At 43.3% G+C, this 27,749-nt stretch overlaps 1 protein-coding gene and 1 pseudogene across 22 annotated transcripts in view; both read left to right on the forward strand.

The window, feature by feature from the left end:
- Positions 1-27,749, forward strand: part of CACNA1E (calcium voltage-gated channel subunit alpha1 E) — a 515,845-nt gene that overhangs the window by 242,780 nt on the left and 245,316 nt on the right. The window lies entirely within an intron of this gene.
- Positions 765-24,689, forward strand: LOC108588921 (small ribosomal subunit protein eS4-like; annotated as a pseudogene). Its single transcript, XR_013528973.1, has one exon. The product of XR_013528973.1 is annotated as a small ribosomal subunit protein eS4-like (transcript).

The following is a 27,749-nucleotide window of genomic DNA, read 5'->3' on the forward strand; positions in this document are numbered from 1 at the left end:
CCCAAACTGAGACAGTCTGGGAAGGACAGGCTCATCCAGGGGAAACAGAAAGGAAAAGCCAGCTGGAAAGGGGAAATCATTCATCGGTTGCCAGCCTCTAGGAGCTGGAAGGTCTGACTTCACTTTACAAATAAAAAGTCAAAGCCCCACAAAGGGAAGTAGCCCAAAGCCACAGGGATGGTGAAGGAGCGCTGGACTCTTGGGCCGCTGCTGCAGCCGCCTGGTGTGAGTTTTCTTAACACCACAGCTCCATCAGTTTTCTAGGAAAAATGTCACACAACCAGTTTGGGCTTCGAGGGCATTAAGAAAGGAACAGAAGTGGATGGATTAGAATGGGCATGAAGGGAACCAAGGGGCCAGAGTAAGAACCAGGAAGAAGGCATGCAGAGGGAGGGATCAGTTGTATTTGCTTCTGTTTCTGAATACGTTCTTTTTCTGGAAAGAGAATTAAGTAAGAGCATAGGAAAAGGCTAAAATCATGTCACAAACTGGCGGGGGTGGTTGGGTGTAAACAGACACAGCGGCTCACCTTCAAGCTGCTTTTACATTCACCCGTCTCTGTCCCTTATAATGAGGATGCTGCTTCCAGTTTTTAGAACTTTCTGGAAACTTCTGAGAAATGACTGTCTAAAGAGAGAGGATGGAGGAGGGGGAGTTGCCGATGGGTTCCCATCGTGCTTGCTGGAGAAATGGGTGTTGGCAGATTTCTTCAGGAGTTTGCTGGCAGTGGGGTGGGGCTGGGAAGGAAGCCACAGTGAGAGACCAGAGCAAGCACAGTGTCTGTGGAGAACGGTGCACATGTCACGGCAACAGCTGGAGTGAGCGTGGGGTGCAGCATGGGGGAGAGTGGAGGTGAGCAGGCAGGCACAGCTCTGGGCCTGGATGTCTTGGTGACACATCTAGATTCTACTGTGGAGATAATAGAGGGCCATGAAAAGGCTTACAGTGAGGGGCTGGTAGAATTCTTGGCTACATAGACCTCCTACCACTCACAGCCTTGGAAGCTTGCCATGGTGGTATGTGTGTGTTGGGGTTAATTAGGGAGGAAGGGATGAGGCTGTCTTTACTGTCTAGAATATACTGAGGGCTGTGCCAGTGAGACCAGAAGAGAGGACATATACAAGAAATACCTAGGGGTCTTTAAACTTGGGGGATGAGAGAGAAGAATCTAAGATGAATCCTAAGATGTGGGAGAAGGTGGCTTTTTTCACTCTGGATGAGGAGCAGTCTGGAATGGAGAGGGGATGAGAGTGGCTCTGGCTTTGGGGTTTGGGTCTATTAGCCTGGGTGTAGTGCCCTATAGAAAGGCTGGAGCTTGGGACGGGTCTGCGTGGGCATCTTGATTCATCACTGCATGGTTGGTAGTTGAAACCATAGACATGGGTCAGATTGTTCCAGTGAAATGGCAGAGACAGAAGAGGGCAAGGGCAGGTTCCAGAGTCCCTGAATCAAATGGGAACGGGAAATATGGAGGGCCTGAAATGGAGGCTGAGAGGAACTGGTGGGAGGGGTGGGGGCAGATTGGTGGAGACCATTAGCAGAGAAACAAGGGAGAAAGGGTTTCCAGGAGGGAATGGTTACCAGGTTCAAATGTGAGGGAGGAATTCATTCCTGGCATTTGTTTGAGAAGCCCTGACCTTTTTCTGTTCCCTAGCTAGAAATAGATGCTTTTTTTTTTTTTTTTTTTTGTAGCAGACACTAACACAGGGAATGGAATCATGATTGTGATTGTTCTGTGTCTCAGAATCCATATGTAAAGTCCCTTGTCAAATAGCAGGGAAATAGTCATCTTTGGGCAGTTTGTACTGAGGGAGAGGAGGCCGGGTGTGAAGGATCGGCACCTTAATTTTAGCAAGGCTCTGAGCTCCTTGGAAGGCAAGCTTTATTTCTACACAAATAGAAAGTATTATTATTATTACATCCTCACGCTGTATCAGCGCCAAACACTGGAGTCCTCAATACTGTATTTATTTCTCTGGGCTTTTGGAGGGGTGGGGAAGAAACGGGACATTTAGGTTGCTAAGTGATTGTGCTTGCTTCTAAAAATAATGAGATTCCCCAGTGGCTCATTCTCCTGTGTTTTGCTTAGAGTTAGAGGATGCCAAGGTCAAGGTATGGATGACAGGCTGTGTCTCCAGGTGGCCTCAGGGCATTCTGTTGGGGAAGGACAGGGCAGACTCTCCCTCTGTGGTCCTCCCACCCGCATCCCCTTAGGGCCCACTACTTTGGGAAATTGCAGGAAAAACTGGGCCTCCCCCTACTTGGATTGACGAGCCTCGCCTAGGCAGTCAGCCTCAGTGGTTGCCATGGTGATGGTGGGTGGTTGGTGGGGTGGTGATGCAGCGTTTGGCCTGTGCAGCTGAGGTCCCCAATGCAGGCTGCTTGGAACCCAGGCTCCTGAAGCTTTTGACAGTTTGTTTAGGATTCCAGAGGGTCACTTGCTGCGGTGTTGAAATCCTCAGACAGACCGGCCAGCTCAGCCAGCTGAATCCTTCATTGTTGAATATGCATCTCACAGGCCAAATTTTGGCAGGCGCTCATGGGATTAGGAGCTCCACAGCAACCTTGATGGGGGAAGGGATGTGTGGAAAAAGTTCTGTGCTGTGGGGAGGGGCTAGGATCACAGACTCCGAGGATGACAGAAGGCTGGAGGCCCTTAAGATCGTCCAGTTCATCAACACCTTCAACAACATCCCTGACAGCTGGTCACCAAGCTTCTATTTGGACTCTCCTTGTGATGGGGAGCTCACTACTGGGCAAGGCACACCATTCCATTGTTGAATAGGTTTTAGGTTTTACCCTCCCTCACTTCTTCCCTTCCTCCCTCATTCTCTCCATCCTTCCCTTCCCTTCCCTCTCCTTTTCTTGCATCCTTTCCTTTTTTTTTTTGGCAAAATTCTAGCCCCTTCTAATTTGATTCACTGACTCAAGTTATGCCAAGAAAGAAAGCAGTGTAAGCTTTCATCCAAGTGACAACCACTTGCCACCCAACAAAACATTCATACTTTTCTCAGCTACTTCTGACATTATTTCAAGACCCCTTATGATTCCCCCATCCCCTAAATTTCTCCATATTGCTTTTTAAATATGATACCCAGAACAGAACACAGTAATTGACTGGTCTGAGCAGTGCAGAGGACTTTAGGGTGACACACGTTTGCGAACAATCTGAGATGATTTTGTAGCCCCCTCCTCACACTGTTTGCTGATATGGAGGCTGTGATTCTCACAGGTTCCCAGATCTTTTACGTATGAGCAGCTGATGCTGGGCTCTACTTTTGTACTTTTTTGATTTTGTCATCTAAGCTGTTGATAAACATGTTGAAATGGACAGAAATGATGATGGAATGCTGTGACACAATGCTAGAGACCTCCCTGCAGGTGAAAATTATAACAATAGTATTCATAGCTATTTTTTTGTTTTTATATCCAAATATCTACTTGTCTGATCAATCACTGGTCTTTTTCGTTTTTTCTAAGAGTATTCCATTCCATTGTATGGCTGTGCCACAGTTTGTCTATTCATTCAGCAATGGAAGGACATTTGTTGTTTCCCAGTTAGGGGCAATTATGTATAGAGCTGCCCTAAACATTTTTAAAAATCTTTGTTTATTTATTATTTTACTTTAAGTCCTGGAATACATAGGCAGAATGTGCAGGTTTGTTACATAGTTACACGTGTGCCATGGTGGGTTGCTGCACCTACTGATCCATTCTCTAAGTTCCCTCTCCTCAACCCCTATCCCCTGACAGGCCCTGGTGTGTGATGTTCCCCTCCCTGTGTCCCCGTGTTCTCATTGTTCCACTCCCACTTATGAATGAGAACATGGGGTGTTTGGTTTTCTGTTCATGTGTTAGTTTGCTGATGATGATGGCTTCCAGCATTATCCGTGTCCCTGCAAAAGACATGATCTCATTCCTTTTCATGGCTGCATAGTGTTCCAGGGTGTATAGGTACCTTATTTTCTTTATCCAGTCTATCATTGATGGGCATTTGGGTTGGTTCCATGGCTTTACAATTGTAAATAGTGCTGCAGTTAACATGTGTGCATGCATCTTTTTAAAATTATACTTTAAGTTCTGGGGTACATGTGCAGAATGTGCAGGTTTGTTACATAGGTATGCATTTACCATGGTGGTTTGCTGCATCCATCACCTCATGATCTACATTAGGTATTTCTTCTAATGCTATCCCTCCCCAATCACCCCACCCCCTGCTATCCCTCCCCTAGCACCCCAGCCCCTCACAGGTCCTGGTGTGTGATGCTCCCCTCCCTGTGTCCATGTGTTCTTATTGAGTAAGAACATGAGATGTTTGGTTTTCTGTTCTGTGTCAGTTTGCTGCGAATGATGGTTTTCAGATTCATCCATGTCCCTGCAAAGGACATGAACTCATCCTTTCTTATGGCTGCATAGTATTCCATGGTGTATATGTGTCACATTTTCTTTATCCAGTCTATCATTGATGGGCATTTGAGTTGGTTCCAAGTATTTGCTATTGTGAACAGTGCCACAGTAAACATATGTGTGCATGTGTCTTTATAATAGAATGATTTAGAATCCTTTGGGTATATACCCAGTAATGGGATTGCTGGGTCCAATGGAATTTCTATTTTTAGATCCTTGAGGAATCACCACACTGTTCCACAGTGGTTGAACTAATTTACACTCCCACGAACAGTGTAAATGTGTTCCTGTTTCTCCACATCGTCTCCAGCATCTGTTGTCCCCAGATTTTTTAATGATCGCCATTCTAACTGGCGTGAGATGGTATCTAAATGTGGGTTTGATTTGCATTTCTCTAATGGCCAGTGATGATGAGTTTTTTTTCATATACTTGTTGGCTACATAAATGTCTTCTTTTGAAAAGCGTCTGTTTCTGTCCTTCACCCACCTTTTGATGGGGTCATTTGTGCATGTGTCTTTATAGTAGAATGAGTTATATTTCTTCAGGTATATACCCAGTAATGGGATTGCTGGGTCAAATGGTATTTTTGGTTCCAGATCCTTGAGGAATTGCCATACTCTCTTCCACAATGGTTGAACTAATTTGTATCCCACCAGCAATGTAAGAGTGTTCCTATTTCCCCACAGCCTTGCCCAGTGTCTATTGTTTATTGACTTTTTAATAATTGCCATTCTGACTGGTGTGAGATGGTATCTCATTGTGGTTTTGTATTTCTCTAATCAGTGATGTTGAGCCTTTGTTCATGTTTGTTGGCTGCGTAAATGTTTTCTTTTGAGAAGTGTCTGTTCATATCCTTTGCCCACTCTTTGATGGGTTTTTTTTTTTTTTCGTAAGTGTAAGTTCCTTGCAAATTCTGGATATTAGTCCTTTGTCAGATGGGTAGATTGAAAAAATTTTCTCCTATTCTGAAGGTTGCCTGTTCACTCTGATGATAGTTTCTTTTGCTGTGCAGAAGTTTTTTAGTTTAATTCGATCTCATTTGTGAATTTTGGCTTTTGTTACCATTGCTTTTGGCGTTTTCATCATGAAGTCTTGCCTATGCCTATGACCTGAATGGTATTGCCTAGGTTTTATTCTAGGGTTTTATGGTAATGGGTTTTACATTTAAGTCTTTAATCCATTTTGAGTTAATTTTTGTACAAAGTGTAAGGAGGGGGTCCAGTTTCAGTTTTCTGCATGTGGCTAGCCAGTTTTCCCAGTACCATTTATTGAACAGGAGATCCTTTCCGCACTGCTTATTTTTGTCAGGTTTGTCAAAGATCAGATGGTTGTAGATGTGCAGTATTATTTCTGAGGCCTCTGTTCTGTTCCATTGGTCTATATACCTGTTTTGGTACCAGTCCCATGCTGTTTGGGTTACTGTAGCCTTGTAGTACAGTTTGAAGTCAGGTAGCATGTTGTTCTTTTTGCTTAGGATTGTCTTGGCTATACAGGGTGTTCTTTAATTCCATATGAAATTGAGAGTAGATTTTTTCTAATTCTGTGAAGAATGTCAATGGTATTTTGATGGGAATAGCATTGAATCTATAACTTACTTTGGACAATTTGGCCATTTTTATGATATTGATTCTTCCTATCCATGAGCGTGGATGTTTTTCGATTTGTTTGTGTCCTCTCTTATTTCCTTGAGTGGTGGTATGTAGTGCTCCTTGAAGAGGTCCTTCACATCCCTTGTTATCTGTATTCCTAGATATTTTATTCTCTTTGTAGCAATTGTGAGTGGGAGTTCACTCACGATTTGGCTCTCTGCTTGTCTTTTGTTCTTATAAAGGAATGCTTGTGATTTTTTCACATTGATTTTGTATCCTGAGACTTTGCTGCAGTTGCTTATCAGTTTAAGGAGTTTTGGGGCTGAGATGATGGGGTTTTCTAAATAGACAATCATATCATCTGCAAACAGAGACAATTTGACTCCCTCTCTTCTTATTTGAATATCCTTTATTTCTTTCTCTTGCCTGATTGCCCTGGCCAGAACTTCCAGTACTGTGCTGCATAGGAGTGGTGATAGAGGGCATCCTTGTCTTGTACCAGTTTTCAAAGGAAATGCTTCCAACTTTTGCCCATTCAATATGTTACTGGCTGTGGATTTGTCATAAATAGCTCTTATTATTTTGAGATATGTTCCATAAATACCTTGTTTATTGAGAGTTTTTAACATGAAGGGAGGTTGAATTTATCAAAGGCCTTTTCTGTATTTGTTGAGATAATCATGTGGTTTTTGTCATTGGTTCTGTTTATGTGATGGATTATGTTTGTTGGTTTGCATATGTTGAACCAGCCTTGCATTCCGGGGATGAAGCCATCTTGATTGTGGTGGATAAGTTTTTTGATGTAATCACTGGCCTTCTGAGATGATTACTGCCATTATCATGATCTCAAGAAAGCAGAGTCACAGAGAGGTAAAATCAGCTGCCCAAGGTCACACAGGCTCTAAATAGCAAAGTCAGTGTAAGGAATTTGAATTTGAATTTGAATTTAGTGTGTTTTGTTGAGAGAGGGTTTCACTCTGTCATGCAGGCTGGAATGCAGTGGTGAGATCACAGCCCACTGCAGCGTTGACCTCCTGGGCTCCTGTGATCCACCTTAGCCTCCCTAGTATCTGGGACTACAGGCACATGCCACCATGCATAGCTAATTTTTTTATTTTTATTTTTTGTATAGATGAGGTTTTGCCATGTTGCCTAGGCTGGTCTCGAACTCTGAGTTTAAGTGATCCTCTCACCTATGCCTCCCAGCGTGCTTGGGATTAAAGATGTGAGCCACTGCACCTAGCCTGAATTTAGTCTTTATTCACCAATCAATATAATTTGGGAATTATTGTTCAAATGGCACAAACTCATCCAGGGGTTTAATCTACCATTGTGTCAGTGTAGCATATGAGATTTTTCTCAGGGGGCTTGCTGAAATCCAGGGTACCAAATCTTTAGCATTTTCCTGGTCTGTTTAATAACCCTGTTTCAAAAAAGAAACAAGGTTAGCTTGGATCAGTTTATTCCGAGAGATCTCATGCTAATTCCCGATAACAGGAAACAATGCCAACAGTGGTACTAATGGTGCTCACTTTTGCTGAGGCCCAGCCTGGACCAGGCACTGAGCTAAGCTTGTCTCATGCACTGTTTGATAATCTCGCTTTCTCATTGCTCACACACTGTGTACTGATGTACTGCTGAATTCTCCTGGGATTGACAATGAGCTTACTGGTTGTCATTGTAGAGTCTTCTGTTTGGAATCAAGACATTTGCTCAGGTTTCTAAGGCCTCTGTTTTTATCCCCAGTTTCTCACAAGTTGCTGGTTTGGATGTGTTATCGGTGCTGGGTCTAAGTGAGCATTGAATTTGGGAGCTGCAGTCTGCGTTCACGTCTGGCTCTATGACAGCTTTTTGTCAGTAAGACCAACAGGAAATCACTCAACCTTGAGCTTTGGTATTCTCCTCTTCCAAATGGGGATAATAATTCCTAGGTGGAATATTTCCACAGATGCTGAGACGCTCATACAGGAGAATGTTTATGTAAAAGTGCTTCTCAGACTTCAAAGTTGAAGACATATTTGAGCCATTGTTGTTATTTAAAATGGTTAAGTGCTCCTTCTAGTATTCCCATATTCTCCCATCTAGGTTTTTCTTTTCTTTCCTTTCTTTCTTTCTTTCTTTTTTTTTTTTTTTTTTTGAGACAGTCTTGCTTTGTTTCCCAGGCTGGAGCACAGTGGTGCAATCTTGGCTCACTGCAACCTCTGCCTCCCAGGTTCAAATGATTCTCCTGCCTCAGCCTCCCAAGTAGCTGGGACTATAGGCGTGTGCCACCATGGCCAGCTAATTTTTGTATTTTTAGTAGTGATGGGGTTTCACTGTGTTGGCCAGGATGGTCTTGAACTCCTGACCACGTGATCCACCTGCCTTGGCCTCTCAAAGTGCTGGGATTACAGGTGTGAGCCCCCATGCCCGACCTCACTTTTCTTTTAACAGAATTTGTCCTCTTCCTTTTAGATTTTTAAAAAATATTTATAAGACACTCAGAGGTATGACTGAATGTTGATTACTAGATCCAGAAAGGGGTATATGTATCAGCTCTTGCCCACTGAGTTGTGCTAGAGGTGGAAGAAACAGAATTGCAGACTTCAGGAAGAAAAGATATGCTTCTAGAGGTCTTTCATCTAGAGCAAATCTTCCCTGCCTTCTCCTAATCAGCATAAATCTTTACAGGAGCAAGGCACATTCATCTTGATCAGAGGGCACTATATACATAGATTTCTATTTTCTTTTTCCTTCCACCCTCCCCCAGCTAGCCAGTGCCACCTGCAATTTCTTCTGATGTTATCGTGGAAGGGAGGGCTGCGTACAGAGAATAACCAGCTTTTCCCCACTATGGCACCTGCCACCCCATTTTCTCACTGGAACAACTAAGGCATGAAGGAATAGGTCAGGACTTAATGGTACATAAAACCAGTAGAGCCAGCCGTCATTTTTCCATCCCTGGTCTTGGCATTTGGAAGATGTGCTCCATGAGGTTGTAAGCTCTAAGGGGCGGGAAATATAATATGATGTATTTATGTAAATATAATGTGTTATAAGCATATGTGCATGCAGGAATCAATGACTGAATAAGTGAAGGGAGAATTCTTTCCCACTTGGACTATGGCTCCTGCCAGTCGGAAAGGCATACATCCCTTCTAAAGCTTTATGAAGCGGAAGCCCAGAAAGAAGTTCAGAAAAGCTTCTCCCATCTTTGTTCTTTAAACTCTGTCTGAAGGAATGAAATGTTCTGAGACTGATGGAAACATGGGCCTAGACCAGCAAGTGAGTTTGGGATAACAAAGGTGTACCTAGTTCTCCAGCTAATGGTTACCTCCTTTTCTGTGCCAGTGATGGTGACCGTGTATCCTCCTTCACTGGAGGATATAGCCAAAGTGAAGGATGCTGCAGCCTACGGATGCATAATGAGTTTTCTGGCTTCAAATTTGTTATAGACTAGAGTAGCCAGGGCATCTTCTTACCAGATGTCTTACAGCATGGCAGCGACACCCCTGGTCCCTCTGGGGTAGGTGGAGCACACTGTGGTGAGGAGTTTACACTGAATACTGTTGACTCCAGGACAGTGATTTATCATACATGGTTTTTCCCCAAAGTATTCCTGAAAGGTACTTTTGCTTTCTCATGTTTCTACAACAAGCCCCTCTAAAGCAAGGACATAAATAAGAAAGCCAAACTTGGCTGGGCTTGGTGGCTGACGCCTGTAGTCCCAGCACTTTGGGAGGCCAAGATGGGTGGATCACGAGATCAGATTGAGACCATCCTGGCCAACGTGGTGAAACCCTGTCTCTACTAAAAATATCAAAGTTGGGCATGGTGGTGTGTGCCTGTAGTCCCAGCTACTCGGGAGACTGAGGCAGGAGAATCGCTTGAACTCAGGAGACAAGGGTTGCAGTGAGCCACGATCGTGCCACTGTGCTCCAGCCTGGCAACAGAACAAGACTGCATCTCAAAACAGAACAAACAAAACAAAAGCAGAACTTCAGGCTCCCTTCACAGTAGCTGTTAACTGCTGAAAGGGACTCAGAGAGGGGCCCCTGTGGGAAGGGAAGGCAGGGGTGGAACAGGCTGGCTCATCTCCCTGGGCAGCACATCCCCAAAGAACCCCATGAGCATTGATCTTTGTGCTCCTTCCATGATACCCAGCAGGACCGTCTCTCCCAAAGAGGGATCACTTTGTCCTGCGAATCTCTTATATTGTATTTGCTTAGAGGGTGCATGGCCTCAGAGCACATTTGGGGGCTGAGGGGAAGAAGTTGGGGCAGGAGGGCACTGTGGTCATATTGAGGTAATGGAATGCTAAAGCTTCCAGTTCTGAGGGGCTCAGGTTTCTCTTCAGCAGAGGGAAGATCAAAGTGCGCTCAGTGTGACTGCTGCTGCTGCTACAAGGAGGTGTGAAACATGGGTTTGGAAAGAGAACCAGGGATAGTTCGCTAGTTTATAGCCTTTCCTAGAGTTCACACAGAATTTTTAGTACCCTCCCTCCCTTTTTTTGTAACTGTGTCAGAGAAGGTGAGATCAGCAGGCTGGGAACATCATGCAGTGTGGGAACGGAGGGAGCTGAGGCATGGGTCTCCCTCTCCTTGGCCCTGGGTTTTGGTGGGAGCTGGGGGAGTGTTTGGGTGTCATCTTGGGGAGCATGTTGGTGAGTGTGTGGGATCAATTTTCCCACCACCTTCCTTCCTGTCACCTGGGTGCTGGCTTCTGCAAGATGCAGCCCTGCAGGTCCCTAGCAGGACTTCTCTGGCAGTGCTGTACAGAGTACCTGATTATGAGGTTGCTTAGAAGGGCATGGGGAGGAGCCAGTGACAGATGTGGTGGGATCCATAGAAAGGGCTGCTGCGGAGCCTCTGCACGTCACTCAGGAGCACCTACTGAGTTTTCTGTGCAGCTTTTGTTTTGCCCTCTGGAAAACACCACCAGGAGCTCTAACCTTACTGTGATCACCCCTTGCCATTCAGTGCCTGCCTCCATTCCTTCTGACAGCTTCAGACATTTGAACAATCCTATTGTCGACAGCTGTGTTGAGCAGGCACATCCTGTTGGCATGCCGAGTACTCAGACTCTTGGAAGACAGAGACAATGAACTTCCTTTTCACCCCATCGATCGCCTCTGAGTTGAGAGCTCTGTGCCCTTGCATCAGGCTGTGGCTGAGTCTCCACCTTGCTTTGCTCCCTTGGCCCGGCGTCTCTCCCCTTCTGGTCTACTTTCTCAACCACTGCTGGGAGACCTTCCTAAAGCATAGCTTTGCTCACATTATCTGCTGGGCCAAAACCATCCATGGGTCTCAGTGCTCATGAGAGGAGGGGGCAAAGCTGGCTTAGTAAGGAAAGAACTCAGCTCCGTTTAAAAAGTGAGATTGCTGCCTAAAGGAATCCCACCCTCTGGGCCTGCTGTGACCAGGGTTCCAGGCCTTGAATAAGATTCAGGCTGTCCCAGTTTTCAATTCAGTTCTGGCTAGCTTGCCTCTGCAGTACTTTTGACATGGGCGCTACCTCAGAAGAGCAAAAGGAATGGTCTCCGATACAATTGTCCAGGATAAGAATGGTTTGATCTAAAGAGTGAGTTACAGGGAAATGAGAGGAGTGAGGACGTAGGCCTGGAGAAGAGAATGATTCCAGGAGCAAATGACATTTGTCTTGGAACACTTGAAGGACCATCTTGAAGCTACACTAAGGGTTACTTTGTGTAGCTCCAAGTTCTGGGAGGGGCTGGCCTCCCTGCAAGAGTTTATAAGCCGGGATGAGCTTAGCCCAGGAACACTGTGTTCCTGATGTTGTCTAAGATCTTTTCCAACTTGAAGTTTATCAGTTCACCGTTTCCTGCCACATATATTTATTGAGGACCTTGTACATGCCAAGCACCTTATTCCGTATTATACTGGAAAGACAGTAGAGGCTTTGCCCTCAGAGAACTCAGTCTACTAGGGAAAAGCAGATAAGAAAACTGAATTATAAGGTAGAAGATTGAGGGGAAGTGTGGCTTGGGAAGGCTTTCTGAAGCAAGTGCATGCCACATGGTGTTGAGGAGCAGTTTAGACCTAGCCAAGGTGAGGTGCATGTGAGAGCCCTGAAATGTGAAAGCTGGGCTTCTGCGGGAGACCAAAATTAGTTCAGCTGACTGTGGGCTGGGTAGCATGGGGAGGTGTGGCAAGAGGCTGGAAGACAAGGTGGAAGCCAGATCATGGCATTATTCTAAAGTCATTATGGAGGGATTGGAGGATTTTAAATGGGAAGCTACAAGACAGACTTGGATTTTGGAAAGATCACTCTAGTAATGGTCTGGAGAGAAGAATGTGGGAGGAAGGGGCAGGGAGGCAGAGAGAAACCAGTAGGTATTCTTGTGAAAAATTATGAGGACATTGGCAGTAGGGATAGAGTAATGAAGATATTAACAGAGAAAAAGCTATAGAGTTCCTACAAGATGCTCTCTTGGGAAAGTTAGAAGAGGTGACATTTAAGTTGAGACCTGGAGGATGAGAAGGTGTGAGACCAAGGGAGCTCCCAACTGTAGGACTAGCAAAGCGCTTGAAACAGAAGTAAGCCTGGAACATTCAAGAAACAGAAGGCTGGTGTGGCCAGATCACAGAGATCAGTGGAGACAGCCTATATCTTGCAGGGCCTTGTTCCCGGGAAAGGTTTTGGCTATTACTGCAAGTGTATTGAGAAGCTAGAGAGCTTTAAGCAAGTTGGTCTGACTTACTCCTTAGAAATTTCACTCCACTGTGTAAAGAATGGATTGCACAGGGTATGTCAGGCCAGAGGCCTTGGAGGGAGCTGCTGGAGAGTGGAAATGCCCGGCAGGGTTCTGGGTATGCAAGGAGAGAGCTCTGTCCTGGGGATGAAGACTAGATAGTCACAACTATCATTCCAAGTGATAGCTGGACACTTGGTTTCAGTGAGGCCTTTTAGGGAGTGACTGTAGATTGAAAATAAAAGTGGGGAAAGGCAAGTATGAAACTTCAGGAAATGTGTCTTTTAAAGGGATGTGGAAGAAGAGGAGTAGCCAAAGGGGAAAAGAGTAACTCCAAAGGAAAGGGAGAAATTTCAAGGAGAGGGTACTAAATACTACAGAATTATTGTAAAGTGCTACAAAACAGTACCAACAAGTACATCTTGAATTTGGGGACCTGCAGGCCGCTGATGCCCTGTAATGAGTCATTTTCATAGAGCGAGGAGGGCGGCAGTCAGGTGCAGCAGGCTGGGTAGGTAGAGGGTGCAGTTGTGCACCAGCTTCAGAAACTGGACAGGGAAGTGAGGAGGCTGGAGAGGGACCACAGATATGCAGGGAAGAGCTGTGTCAGCAGAGACAGGGCAAGAGTTGAGGAAACAGGAGGAGGGGGTCCACGCAGAGCCACTGAGGGCATCGCATGCAGAGCATCCAAGTTCTTCTGCAATGTGAGGAAAAAGATCACCTGCTTCTTTGAGGAGATTTCAGTCCACATTGGTTTTAGAAAGTTTTGATAATTTTAAATAAGGATCTAACGATTATGGAAGAACTACTTTTTTTCTGTATTTGTTGACCTTTAGTCATATTTGAAATTTAGCAATCAGAACATGTATTACTGCTCTTAATATGGATGTAAACTCACCATCCAGTGCAGTGGCCCACCTAGACAGGGTCAGGAAGAGTCACTTGTGAAGAGCTCTCAATGTTGCCAACTCGAGAAGGTTAGGGAGATGCTGCAAGCAACCTTGCTTGCTTTTTCTTTTTTTTTTTTTAAGTTTTTTTTCCCCCTGATTATAAGGAATATGTTTCCATTGGAAAAAATCAGGAAAGTGCAGATAAGCATAAAGAAAATACAGATAACTTTAATTCCACTACTTCAAGACAATACCATTTTGGTTTATTTCCTTCTAGTCTTTTTTCCTTTTTCATGTATTTCACACTGTCGCATTAATATTTTAGACAAAATGTTTTCCTTTTAAAGTATACTGCTGTTCCTCTTAAGACCATGTAATGACTTTTCTAGTGCATTAAAATTTCTGCAGAAATTACACTCAATAGCATTTAAAAGGCTGCATAATATTCCATCGAGTACACTGTACTCAACCATTCCCCTGTTATTAAAACACTAAGGACTTTCTGTGGAAAACCAGTATGGCAGTTCCTTAAAAAATCAAACGTAGGATTAAAAACATTAAATCAGATGATTAACCATATAAACCAAATTAAACCATAAAAATTAAGCCATATGATTCAGCAATTCCGCTTCTGGGTGTGTGCCCAAAGGAATCAAAAGCAGGGACCTGAACAGCTTTGTACACCCATGTTCATAGCAGCATTGTTCACAAGAGCCAAAAGGAGGAAGCAAACCCAGCGTTCACTGATGGAGGAAGGGATAAGCAAAATGTGGTCTGTACATACAAGGGGAGTATTCAGCCTTAAAAAGGAAGGCGGGCCTGGCACATGCCACAGCATGGGTGAACCTTGAAAATATGATGCTAAGTGAAATAAACCAGGCACCAAAGGACAAATATGTGTTTCCACTCATGGTAGGTACTTAGAGTGGTCACATTCGTAGACAGAAAATAGAAGCTGGTTGCCAGGGACTGGAAGGAGGAGAAAGTTATTGTTTGATGGTGTAGAATTTCAGTTGGGGCAGATGAAGAAGTTCTGGAGATGGATGGTGGTGATGATGGTACAGCAATATGAATGGACTTAATGTCACAGAGCTTTACACTAAAATGATTTCAAGTGGGAAATTTTATGTTATTTATAGTTTACCAAAATTGAAAATCTTAATACTGACTTCTTTTGGAAGTTGGGTTTATTGGGGTCTAATCTGCATGTAGCAAGATCCATTCTTTTTAGATATACAAGTCTGTGTTTTGACAAATGGATGCAGTTGGCTAACTGCTGCCATAATCAAGATGTAGAATATTTCTGTCACCCTCCAGATTCCCTCCAGGCTCTTTCTAGTTCATCTTTTCTCTTCATCCCCAGCCTCTAGTAAGTGCTGCTTTGTTTGTTCTTACAGTTTTGCCTTTTCCAGAATGTCATAAATGGGATGAGAAGTATACAGTCTTTTTGGCTTCTTGCACTTAGCATAATGCTTTTGAGATTCTTCCATGTTGCTGCATATATCCATAGTTCATTTCCGTTTATTGCTCCCTGGCATTCAGTTGTATGGATGATCACAGTTTGTTTACCAATTAAGGGACATTTCAGTTGTTTTCAGTTTGGGGCCATTATGAATGTAGCTGTGATAAATAACTATTCATTGCTGGGTCATACGGTAAGTATATGTATAACTTTATAAGGAACTGCCAAACTCTCTTCCACGGTGGCTGTATTATTTTGCATTCTCATCAGCAATATATGAGCGTTACAGTTGCTCCACGTTCTAAGCAACGTCTGGTATTGTCAGGCCTTTGGTTGTTTGGGTTTGGTTTTGTTTTAGCCTTCTAATAAGTGTGTGGTTATAACTACCGTGGTTTTAATTTGCGTTTACCTGATGAGTAACATCACATCTTTTCCTGCGCTTTCTTACCCTCCTCCTCTCTCATTGCTGAAGCAACTGTTCACTTCTTTGGGCCACGTTTTAGTTAGGTTGTTTGTTTTATTATTTAGTCGTAGTTGATTTTTAAATGTTTTACTGCTATAGATAATGCTTCAGTGAAAATATTGCCCTCACTTTGGGTCTGTACTTATAATAATTTTCTAAATCTACTAGGTCAAAGAAAGTGAACATTTTTGCCATCCTCATACGCCCATTGTCCCACAGCTCTTCAAAACCATGGTACCAGTTTAGTGTCCTAGTGGTGGCAGTTTCATAGGCATGATGGGCCATTGTGTTGTCTTAACTGGAATTTCTTTAATTATGATGCTGTAGAACTTTTATTCACATAATTATTAAACAGTCTGTGCCTCTTCTTTTGTGAATCGTCTACCCCTTGCCTGTTCTGATGCAGAAATGACATAGAAAGGGTTAGTTCTAGGGTATGTAGTGCTCCATGCCAGGATCAGCAGTTTACAGTATTTTATTTTTCTCTATTTTTTTTTCCCCACAAAAATCTTAACTTTGTCTTAGCCTCATTTCTTTCATGTTCGGAGGTTATGAGTTAATTTGCATAGCTGGCAAGGTAAAAATAACTTTAGAGTTGAAAAGAAAAATTTTTACCCTCAAGTTAAACTTGGACACTGGGTGTCAGCACTTCTGTGAGAGGCAGACATCTCTCTATTGTTCCTAATAAATAGAAAGCGGTGTTCTTTTAAATTCCTCTCTGAGTAAATGGCCATGCCACTTAGTTTCCCTGTTGTGAGAGTAACCTCTTGATTCCTCTAACAACTCAGCATTTTATGTGTTCACAATGAAAGTACAATTAAAAGCACTTATTTTGTGCTTACATATCTTTATCAAATAGATTTGGGTAACAAACATGCCTGTATATAGGCACAATTCTTTTTAATTATTAAGATTGCTTGTATTTTATCATATTCCAAATAGATGGTATGGGATGTGATATGACTCAGAAGTACTAGAATGATTTTTGACTTAATAACTCTAAAAAGCATTTTGTTTCCTCTGACAAATAGTTCTCATTCGTTTTGAGACTCTACAGACAGTTGACATTTTATAAATCTTTATGGTTGCCTCTTCATCAAGCGCTATAATTGTAGGTTTGTGTTCTATGCCAGTATAGGGAATTGTCTGGGTATTTTCTTTTAAATACTTGTCATCCTAGGAGGTGGATGGCATGTGCTTGTCATGCAAATCAATTTTTCAGTCATCATAGGCAGAACTAGGAAAATAGAACAATGAAAAAAATATATTTTTCTAAAATTTATGGACTGTGATTTGTCTGAAAGAGTTATTTGAGAAGGCTTTTATAAACTCAGATTCTTGAAATGAGATATTTCCAAGACTGCCAAAATACAAAGAGCCCTTGTCTCCCAACACCACACAACAGTATGAGAAAGTAGACTTTTGTTACTTGGGATTTTCTTTCTCATACACTTTGAAAGATCCCTTTGGCCAGCTTTCTATTCAGTGGTAACCCATACTCATCAGTGTCTGATGTCATGGAAGAGGATTCTGGCTTGCTCAAGGATCATGAATGAATAAATTTTTCAGTCTTCCAGAGATGAAGAGGAGGCATCCTTTCAGTATCTTAGGGATTAAGCTACTTGCTAAGATGACATCAAGAAAAAAGCTAGCACTCTCTCTAATTGGTATACTGGTTCCATGCCAGGTGCATAGTTTTGGGTTTTTCCTTGTTTTTCATGTACAAGGATACCTCAGAGAATGGTTGTTTGGCTCCAGACCACTGCCATTAAGCAAATATCTCAAGAAAGTCACATGAATTTTTTGGTGTTTCCAGTGCATATAAGAGTTATGTTTACACTATAGTGGAACTTATACATATTGTATAGACTAAGTGTGCAGTAGCATGTGAAAAACAATGTACATATCTTAAAAAGACTTCATTGCTAAGAAATGCTCATGATTGAATTTCTATACACACTGGAAGACAGAGGTCCTCTTTCCTTGCCTAATGCAGCCATGGCTTGTGGTCCTAAGAAGCATCTGAAGCAAGTAGCAACTCCAAAGCATTGGATGCTGGATAAATTGACCAGTGTGCTTGCTCCTCGTCCATCCACCAGTCCTCACAAGTTGAGAGAGTGTTTCCCCCTCATCATTTTCCTAAGGAACAGGCTTAAGTATGCCCTGACAGGAGGTGAAGTAAAGAAGATTCGCATGCAGCGGTTCATTAAGATTGATGGCAAGGTCTGAATTGATATACCCTATCCTGCTGGATTCATGGACGTCATCAGCAGTGACAAGACGGGAGAGGATTTCTGTCTGATCTATGACACCAAGGGCCGCTTTGCTGTACATTGTATCACACCTGAGGAGGCCAAGTACAAGTTGTGCAAAGTGAGGAAAACCTTTATGGGCACAAAAGGAATCCCTCATCTGGTGACTCATGATGCTCGCACTATCTGCTACCCTGATCCCCTCATTAAGGCAAATGATACCATTTAGATTGATTTGGAGACTGGCAAGATTACTGAGTTCATCAAGTTTGATTCTGGTAGCCTATGTATGATGACTGGAGGTGCCAACCTGGGAAGAATTGGTGTGATCACCAACAGAGAGAGGCGCCCTGGATCTTTTGATGTGGTTCACGTGAACAATGCCAATGGTAACATCTTTGCCACTCAACCTTCCAACATTTTTGTTATTGGCAAGGGCAACAAACCATGGATTTCTCTTCCCCAAGAAAAGGGTATCTGCCTCACCATTGCTGAAAAGAGAGACAAAAGACTGGCGGCCACACAGAGCAGTGGGTGAAACGGTCCCTGGGTGACATGTTAGATCTTTGTATGTAACGAAAAATAATGTGGATGATTAATAGCAAAAAAAAAAAAAAAATCTCATGATCATCTGAGCCTTTGGCGAGTTGTAGCTCCTGGAAAATCTTACCTGGATGTTAATAGCTGCTGACTGATCAGGGTGCCAGTTACTGAAGGATGGAGTAGGTGTGGCAATTTCTAAAAATAAGACAAGAACAAACTTTGCTGCATCTATTGACTCTTGCTTTCATGAAATATTTCTCTGTTGCTTGTGATACTGGTTAATAGCATTTGTCTCACAATAGAACTTCTTTCAAAATTGGAGTCAATCCTCTCAAACTGCTGCTGCTTTATCAGCTCAGTTCACGTAATATTATAAATCCTTTGCTGTCACTTTAAAAATGTTCAAAGCATCGTCATCAGATTTTATGTCAAGAAACTACTTGCTTTGCTTATTCATGAGAAACAATTTCTTACTGTGAAAGTTTTATCTTGAGATTGCAGTTGTTCAGTCACATCCTCAGGCTCCATTTCTGATTCTAGTTCTCTTGCTTTTCCTACTGCATCTTAGGATGTGGTTACTTCCTCCATTGAAGTCTTGAACCAAAGTCATACATAAGAGTTGGGATCAACTTCTTCCAAATTCTTGTTTATATTGGTCTTGTGACCTCCTCTTATGAATTATTAATATTATTAATGGCACATAGAATGGTGAGTTCTTTCCAGAAGGTTTCCAGTTGACTTTGACCAGATCCATGAGAGGAATCACTATCTATGGCAGCTGTAGTCTTCTGAGATATTTTTTCTTAGATAGTATGACTTGAAAGTCAAAATTACTTATCTACGGACGCATAGTGAATGTTGTGTTAGCAGTTATGAAAACCACATTAATCTCTTTGTTTCCATCAGAGCTCTTGATACACTCTCAATGAACTGTAATATTTTGAAAGGAATAATTATTTTTTCTGAGCAGTGGGTCTCAACAGCAGGCTTAAAATATTCAGTAAACCATGCTGTTAAGAGATGTGCTGTCACCTAAGCTTTGCTGTTCCATTTATGGAGCACAGGCAGAGTAGATTTAGCACAATTCTTAAGGGCCCTAGGATTTTTGGAATGGTCAGTGAGCATTGGCTTCACCTTAAGTCACTAACTACATTTGCCCATAATGAGAGAGTTAGCCTGTCCCTCTGAAGCTCTTATATGTCTGGCCATACCAGTTAATCCAACTTTCACTTTGGTTTCTTAATCTAGAAGGCATTATCTAAATAGAATAGGTGAGCAGGTTATTGTGAGTGCCAGAAACCAAACCTGTACTACTTTGAGCAAGGAGGGGCTTTTCAAGGAAATGACATTTCACAGAATCACCATGCTGCAGGAAGAATTAGAAAACGGGTCTTGGGAACTGCAGGAATAGGGCTCCAGGTCCACCAGAATTCCTTCCTTCTTTCATTCCCTCTTGCCCCTGTAAGACTGGCTTTATTCTTCTCTCTCACTATAGCCAGCTTTCTTCTGGAAGCGAAAACATGGATAGTGACAGCTCTTGAGCCTTTTATTTTATGGCTTCAGCTGCTTCAGAGGAGAGCAACCTAAGTCTATAGGTCCCAACTCCAAACATCCAGGGAAGGAACTTCCTGCCCCTGATCCTGTTAACTGTGACCAGCAGTACCAGGTGAAAGCATTGTAATTTTTGGAAAGACCTTAGGGATGAAATACTGTTGTCAGAGGAAGAGGAGGGACTGGCAGTAAAAATAATAGGTGGACATTCCTTATGGGCAATGCTGGATTACATAGCTAATCATGGGAATCGGATACTGGAGTTCATTAGTGTATCTTGTAACAAGGTGACTTTTGAGGGTGTGGCTCCCACATGGCTAATGAGCTGGATTCTGGTCTTCAGCTATATCCTGCTCTATCCCTGACTAGCCATCTCACAACTGCTTGTTCCTGGTCCTGGGGGGTACCTGAGGAGAGAAAGTGTGTGGGTGGTGGATCAACAGAAATCCCTCACCACTACTAGAACAACAACTCAAAGAACATGTATTTATGTAGGTGATTTCTTATAATGTGGATTTCCCTCTCCAGCAATTTTCCTTTGCTAACTCTCTGAAGCACAGTTTTGGTAACATTCATATGATGCTGCAATCACAGGACACCATAAAGCTCTGCAGAGAGGCAACTCTGGTGGTCCTAGAGAACGCATTTGTTAAACATATGTGCCTTTGGGATATATTACTAGCTATTAGCCGTTATCTTTGGTAGCTTTTGAAGGCACTCCAAATTTGGAATCTAAATTTCCAGGTTGGAGTCTCAGCTTGATCATGTATTATCTCAGTGACCTGGGGCTAGCCAGTTTCTCTCTCTGAACCCTAATTCTCAAGCTCATAAAATTGGGATAGTGCTGCTGTATGGAACAGGGCTATGTCAACTGTGAAATAACCATAAGAAATTTTTCTTTTTGTTGCCATCACCTGGGCCTGAATGACAGAGTTTTTCTCCATTTCTTGGCATTTCTCCTAGCTGTGTCTGAGTGAATAATCAGGGACTTTCTCAGAAAAGAGAAGGCAACCCAGGACCATTGGTAGGAACTTGACCTTTGTTTCTATTATGCTGAGGTTAAGCACACAAAACTCTTTATTTCTGTATTCATCATCTGGCATCCTTTGGGGAACCTCTTTTTGAGGTTAAGGTGAGATTAAGGCTTCCTTTGGAGACAGGTTGGGGCCAAGCTTCATGCTCCAAGGAGGTGTTTCAAGGAGAAAGCAGAGAGAGGAGCTGTATGTTTCTTCTCTCAGTGTGAATAGGGACTAATGTGAAACATATGTTGTTGCCTTTAATCAGGCTATTAAGCATTTCTCAGTTTTGAAGGAACCTCTGTCTGAGAGGTTCTCCTATAGCAGTGGTTCTCAACTAGGGGTGATTTTTGCTTCCCAGAGGACATTTGACAATGTCTGGAGATGCTGTTGGTTGTCACTGCTGAGTGGGGTGGGGGGGGTGACAGGAGTGGTTGTCACTGGGATCTAGTGGTTAGAAGCCAGGGATGCTGCTAAATATACTACTGCCATGCGTAGGGCAGCTCCCTAATGCCAATGATCTGTCCCCAAATATCAATACAACCTCCTCTTAGTGTGGTGGTTTTGATTGATGAGCTTTCTTTTGGTGGGGAAGGAAAGAGAGGATTTTTAGACCATGATTTTTATTCCCATCCAAAGGCATATTTTGAGACCACTTCATACCCACTAGGATTCTTCTGGAATTTAATTGGGAATCCTATTTTAAATTTCAGAAGGGGTTACTTTACTTTTATTGAATGCAATACTATTTATTTCCTCCCAGAAATGGCATAGATCTCTCTTGCCTCTCTTGGAAAGGGCAAGGCAACTCTACTGTCTTTCTTCTTCTCTTAAGAAGTATTAGGGCTTCTTAGTTGTTATATATTGTCTGTGTTTTTACAAGAAAGTCCGTGCTCCAGTTTGGCCGTAATTAAGTCAGAGCCAAACATATTAAGCAATATATACCATGGAGCCATAAAACAAACAAACAAATGGGCAGCAACAGAAGAAACCCCAAGCCAACCAAGCAAAAACACATCAGAAACAGGTAAGTGCCCATGACAGTTTTGTGTGTGTGTGAAAGAGGAGGAGAGAGAGAGCTTTAAGACTGTCCATTCCAGAAGGCAGCACAAGAGGGAACAGGTTCTATTCCAGAATGCTGTGTTTGTGGTTCTTGGAAAAGCACAGAGAAACCTTTCAAGGCAAACTTTCATCATTCTGGGATAACACCAAGAAGCTGCATGGTGTTGTTAAGGCAACCATTCATGCTGGTCTGTTTCGTCTTCTGTAGAAGTGGGTGTTTCAAGCTGTGGACCAGCCCCATTGGAGGGTCATGAAATCAATTTAGTTGGTTAAAACCAGCATTAACCTTAAGAAAGAATTGAAAAGCAAATATAAGTACATTACACAGAGAGTATTGTTTTATGAAACGTGATTTAATTTTATGTACACACACACACCACACACACACACACATATCCTGGGCTGTGATGTAAAATATATTTCTTAATGTAGACTACGATCAAAAAGGCTTGAAAATCACTGCTTTATATGCGTTTACCTTTGTTCTAGAACGTAGGTCAGTTGAAGCCCCAAACATATTTTCCATTCTAACTCAGTGGCCTGAGTTTTGTTACCTTCTTACCTGCTCATTCCTAAACCAGTCACTACCCAGGACAGTGGATGATTTGCTTACACGAATCTAGATTCACCTGCAGGGAGTCTGGAGACCCGCCCGGCCTCCCTGGCATGCGTGTTGTCAGGGAAGGCTGCTGCGGAGAAGGCAGGCAGCAGCAGCTGCTCCAGGAGTGGCCTGTGGGGCTAGAGAGGGTGGACTTAGTTCAGGTACAGAGATGAAGGTAAACACCCAGTTATAGCAGCTGGGGCTGGGCTTGGGGAGGAGGCTAAAGATCAATGGTTAATCAGGAAAATTCTTTTGAGCTCAGAGAAGCAGTGTGGTTAACATGGTCTTCCATCACCAAATTAAGTCTGGCGCTCTTTGAACACTGCTGGGCTTGGTCCAAACCCTTAACACAGCCTATAAAGTTTTCCTTCTGTGACATTTCCCAGTCTCTCAGACTGTTTTTTTCTTTTCTTTGTTTCCTGAGACATAGTCTCACTCTGTTGCCCAGGCTGGAGTGCAGTGGCGTGATCTTGATTCACTGCAGCCTCTCTCCTGGGGTTGAGTGATTCTCCCACCTCAGTCTCCCAAGTAGCAGGGACTACAGACACATGCCACCATGTACAGTTTATTTTTATTTATTTTTGTAGAGATTTGTAGAGATAGGTTCTTGCCATGTTGCCCAGGCTGGCCTTGAACTCCTGGACCCAAGCAATTCCTCCAACTTGGCCTCCGTAAGTGCTGAGATTACAGCTGTGAGCCATAGTGCCTGGCCCTCTTCGGACTCCTTACTGTCTACTCTCCCCCGATTCATTAGGTTTCAGCCACACCGGCCTCGTTTCAGTTTTTCAAGTATGCTAATTTCCTTTGTGCCTCTAGACCTCTGCATGTCTTTTTCTGCATCTGGGATGCTCTTCCCACACTGTTTCCTCTGACCTACGCTAGCATTACCTTTGAGCTCATCTGCCACTTCCACAGTGAAGCTTCTTTCCCTGACCTTCCACTTACCATAATTGAGGCCTATTTAATGTATTGTCTCTTTCATTAAGTATCGTGAGGACAGCCATGTTTACCATCTTGTTCTCCCCTGTAATGCCAGGGTCTGTTGCATGGTACATGATCAGGAAGTATCTCAACTGTAGAGTGAATCATAGACTCTGGGATGGAGCTAAGCCTGATGGCATCAGGGGGCCCCAGCAGAGTAGGTGGGGAGGAAGAGGCAGCTTGCAGACATCGAGACATCGGACTGGGCTTGACATCTTTTATTCCTTCCCCAGCCTTGTCCTCTTTCCTTAAATATATTTTGGTCAAATTGATTTTCTTTGGTTTATCTCTATGTGAACAATTTAATACACAAAGACATTTTAAAAAGTAAAATGAAGTCTCCAGAAATTGATTCCCAAATCAAATCACACTTTCAGTAATTTATTTAAAAGAAATGGAGAGCAAAACATCATGTGTAATTCAGTAGATTTTTGATAGATCATAATTACTTATACATGTGGCTAACCCCCTTCCATTTGGATATCCAATTATTAGATGTCATGGGCTCATTACAGCTCTGTGGACACATCTGTGGGTGAGTCCAGCTGATCTGCTGCAATTGGAAATGTATTAACACCCACTTCTCCTTGAGTGAAGGGCATTTCTAGAGCATGACTGTTGCATATTGTTCTGGAAGGAGCCATAGTGTATGGAAATGTGAAAGATGGTTTCAGGAGCTGGTTTTGAACTGAGTTACAAGGATCTAACTCATTCGTGATCAGACCCATGTTCTAAGATATAAGAACTGTATGTAATTGGGAGTTAAACACAGAGCAGGTCTCTGGATGCTGAGAGGAAGAGGGATCAGTGTGAGCTACAGAAGCATAGTTACCATCAAGGCAGGTGTTGGCTCACAGAGTTAGAGCCAGGAGGGGTCTGAGAGGTCACTTTATCTGACAATTTCATTTTATAGATAAGAAAACTGATAGATTCTTTCTCTTCTTCCTCTGCAACACCTACTAATTATTTTCTATGAGCCAAACTGTAGTAGACTTTGTTTTTTTTTTTTCAGGTTCTTCCTCATTCAGCTTCCCCAGTGGCCCCTGCTTTCTTTTTTGGGAGAATATTATTGTGTGTGTTCCTGCGGGGAGTCTTGCTCACCTAGGAAACAGTAGGGGATTTGGGTGCAGGGAGACTTCAGCTTGACCACGTGCTCCTTCCTCCTGACTTTACTCTTTTTTTTTTTGAGACAGAGTTTTGCTCTTGTTACCCAGGCTCGAGTGCAATGGCGCGATCTCGGCTCACTGCAACCTCCGCCTCCTGGGTTCAGGCAATTCTCCTGCCTCAGCCTCCTGAGTAGCTGGGATTACAGGCACGCGCCACCATGCCCAACTAATTTTTTGTATTTTTAGTAGAGACGGGATTTCACCATGTTGACCAGGATGGTCTCGTTCTCTTGACCTCGTGATCCACCCGCCTCGGCCTCCCAACCTGACTTTACTCTTAAGCTGATGATGCTACACCACCAAGACAGTAGATGTTTATATTCACAGCAATAGCCACGGTGGCCTAGAATCAGATTTCCCAGAATCTCTGACCTTTTCCAAGTGTGTTAGTTTCCTATGGCTGCTGTAACGAATGACCACAAATTAGGTGGCTTAAAGCAACGCGCACGTATTTTCTTACAGTTCTGTAAGTCAGAAGTCTAAACTCACTTTCACTAGGCCAAAATCCAGGGTCGTGCCTCCTGTCTCTCCTCCTGGAGGCTTTAAGAGAAAGTTCATTTCTTTGCCTCTTCCAGCTTCTAGGGGTGCATTCCTGTGTTGTTTGGCCCTTGGCCCCCCTCCTCCTTCAGAGCCAGATGCAGAATAACTTGCTTCTGTCCTTACGTTGCCTTCTGGCTCTCTAGTCAATCTTCTTCTGCCTTGTTCTTATAAGGGCACCTGTGATTGTGTCTCAAGTTCACCTGGATAATCTAGGCTACTGTTTCCACTGCAAGAGCCTTAATCCCATCTGCAAAGTCCCTTTTGCCATAACCGATAACATTCACAGATTTCTCAATTAGGATCTGGACATATCTGCCCCAACAAGGTTCCTGCTTTCCTCTTTCCCCAGCCTGGTCTTCCAACATCCCCTCAATTCTGTGAGTTTCCGATATCTTTTCAGTATACCTTTTTACAGGGAGGGAACTGATGGTCTGCAGTTTCAGACAGTTAAAATCCGTTTCTGTTGTTTATGACCAGGAACTCCCATGGTAAATCAGTGCTATGCGCAGAACTTCGCAAGCATTACTATTTTTTTAAATCCTTGTTTTAACTTTCTTAGGAAGGCACTATTCCCTTTTTCCAGATAAGAAAAATGTAGCTCAGTGTGGCAATTGCAAAAAGCCAGACAGCTAGTATAGGTGATGGAACTGGGATTTGAATCTAGCCAGTGTGACTGGAAAACATGTGCCTCCCCCTTTCTCAGAATACTAGTTCAGTGAGCTTTTGGTCATAGACCTTTTCCAAGGAGGAGGTAGAATGTCGTCTGGGCCCTGAGGTCTGAATCATATTATTTAGTCAGAGAGAAGGCAAAGGAGAAACATTCCAGGGAGGAAGGAGGCTGGAGAGCAAGAAGTGAATCCAAGAGAGTTAAAGGGAGGGACATGACAGGTAAAGTGGAATGACAGATAAAGGAACCAACCACGATGGAGTGTTTTTGAATGGGCACAGCAACTCATTTATGTCAGCCACCCATGGGAATGATATTCTGACTCAACTCTGTTGGAAATTCGGCTTGCATTAGGTCCCTTGCTGCCTCCTCAGGGTCTCCTCATCACATGGGCTGGTTAAAACCTAACATCCTTTGCTAGCGTTAGCCTTTTCTCACAAATGCTGATGAACAGCCTGTCTTTCAAAAACGTGACGAAGTTCTCCATTGGTGTTTCTATGGGTAATTTCTGGAGCTCGGGAGAAATCCTGGACCTAATGGCAAAAGACCTCTGGCTCGCGTCTCCTCCCAGAAGGGAACTTGGAAATTTTGTCTAGGGCTGGGGTAACAACTAGGCAGAGAGCTCTTTTTCTGGTCAATACTCAAGTGTAACTGTCAGATTTAGCAAATAAAAATATAAGACATCTCATTAAATCAGAATTTTAGATTCCAGATAAATAATGAATAGTCCATGCATTCTACAAATATTGCACTAAAAATTATTTGTTTATCTGAAATTCAAACTTAACTGGGTGTCCTGCATTATAGCTGGCACTCCTGGACCTGTGACCACTGCTTCAGGGTATTTCAGGCATGGATTTGCACACTGGAATATGCCTTTGAAAAGAGACTGTAGGGAGGCCAAGGCGAGTGGATCATGAGGTCAAGAGATCGAGACCATCCTGGTCAACATGGTGAAACCCCGTCCCTACTAAAAATACAAAAAATTAGCTTGGCATGGTGGTGCGTGCCTGTAATCCCAGCTATTCAGGAGGCTGAGGCCGGAGAATTGCCTGATCCCAGGAGGTGGAGGTTGCAGTGAGCTGAGATCGCGCCATTGCACTCCAGCCTGGGTAACAAGAGCGAAACTCCGTCTCAAAAAAAAAAAAAAAAAAAAAAAAAAAAAAAACAAAAACAACAACAAAAAAAAAGGAAAGAGACTGCAGACCTGGATTGACAAGGAGGCTACGAAAGACCCCGGGGTCACAGGGAATGCAAGCTTGAAGAATTCTTTCGGTGACCAACTTGGGAAGAGATGATTTAGTTCTTTTTGCTCAGAACATTACTTCTGTCCCATTCTGCTGTGCTGCTGCAGTGTGGCCACGACAGGAAAGACTTGAGCTGCATCGTCAGGATCGTCTCAATCTCCATTCTCTTCCCTTCTTGCTGACACCTAAAAGTAAAAGCATTCGAGGTGGGCTGAGCCTTGATCTCTAACAGGAAACAGTTATTGAACTTGACTGTGTGCAGAGCATGATACCTGAGCTGGTGGTGGTCAGAGGCTTATTGAACTTGACTGTGTGCAGAGCATGATACCTGAGCTGGTGGTGGTCAGAGGGTTATTGAACTTGACTGTGTGCAGAGCATGATACCTGAGCTGGTGGTGGTCAGAGGGTTATTGAACTTGACTGTGTGCAGAGCATGATACCTGAGCTGGTGGTGGTCAGAGGGTTATTGAACTTGACTGTGTGCAGAGCATGATACCTGAGCTGGTGGTGGTCAGAGGGTTATTGAACTTGACTGTGTGCAGAGCATGATACCTGAGCTGGTGGTGGTCAGAGGGTTGAGTGTGCTTTCTGACTGTCCTCTGTTGTGGGGGCAAAGTGGG

The sequence above is a fragment of the Callithrix jacchus genome, chromosome 18 (genome assembly GCF_049354715.1).
Source record: "Callithrix jacchus isolate 240 chromosome 18, calJac240_pri, whole genome shotgun sequence".
Lineage (NCBI taxonomy): Eukaryota > Metazoa > Chordata > Mammalia > Primates > Cebidae > Callithrix > Callithrix jacchus.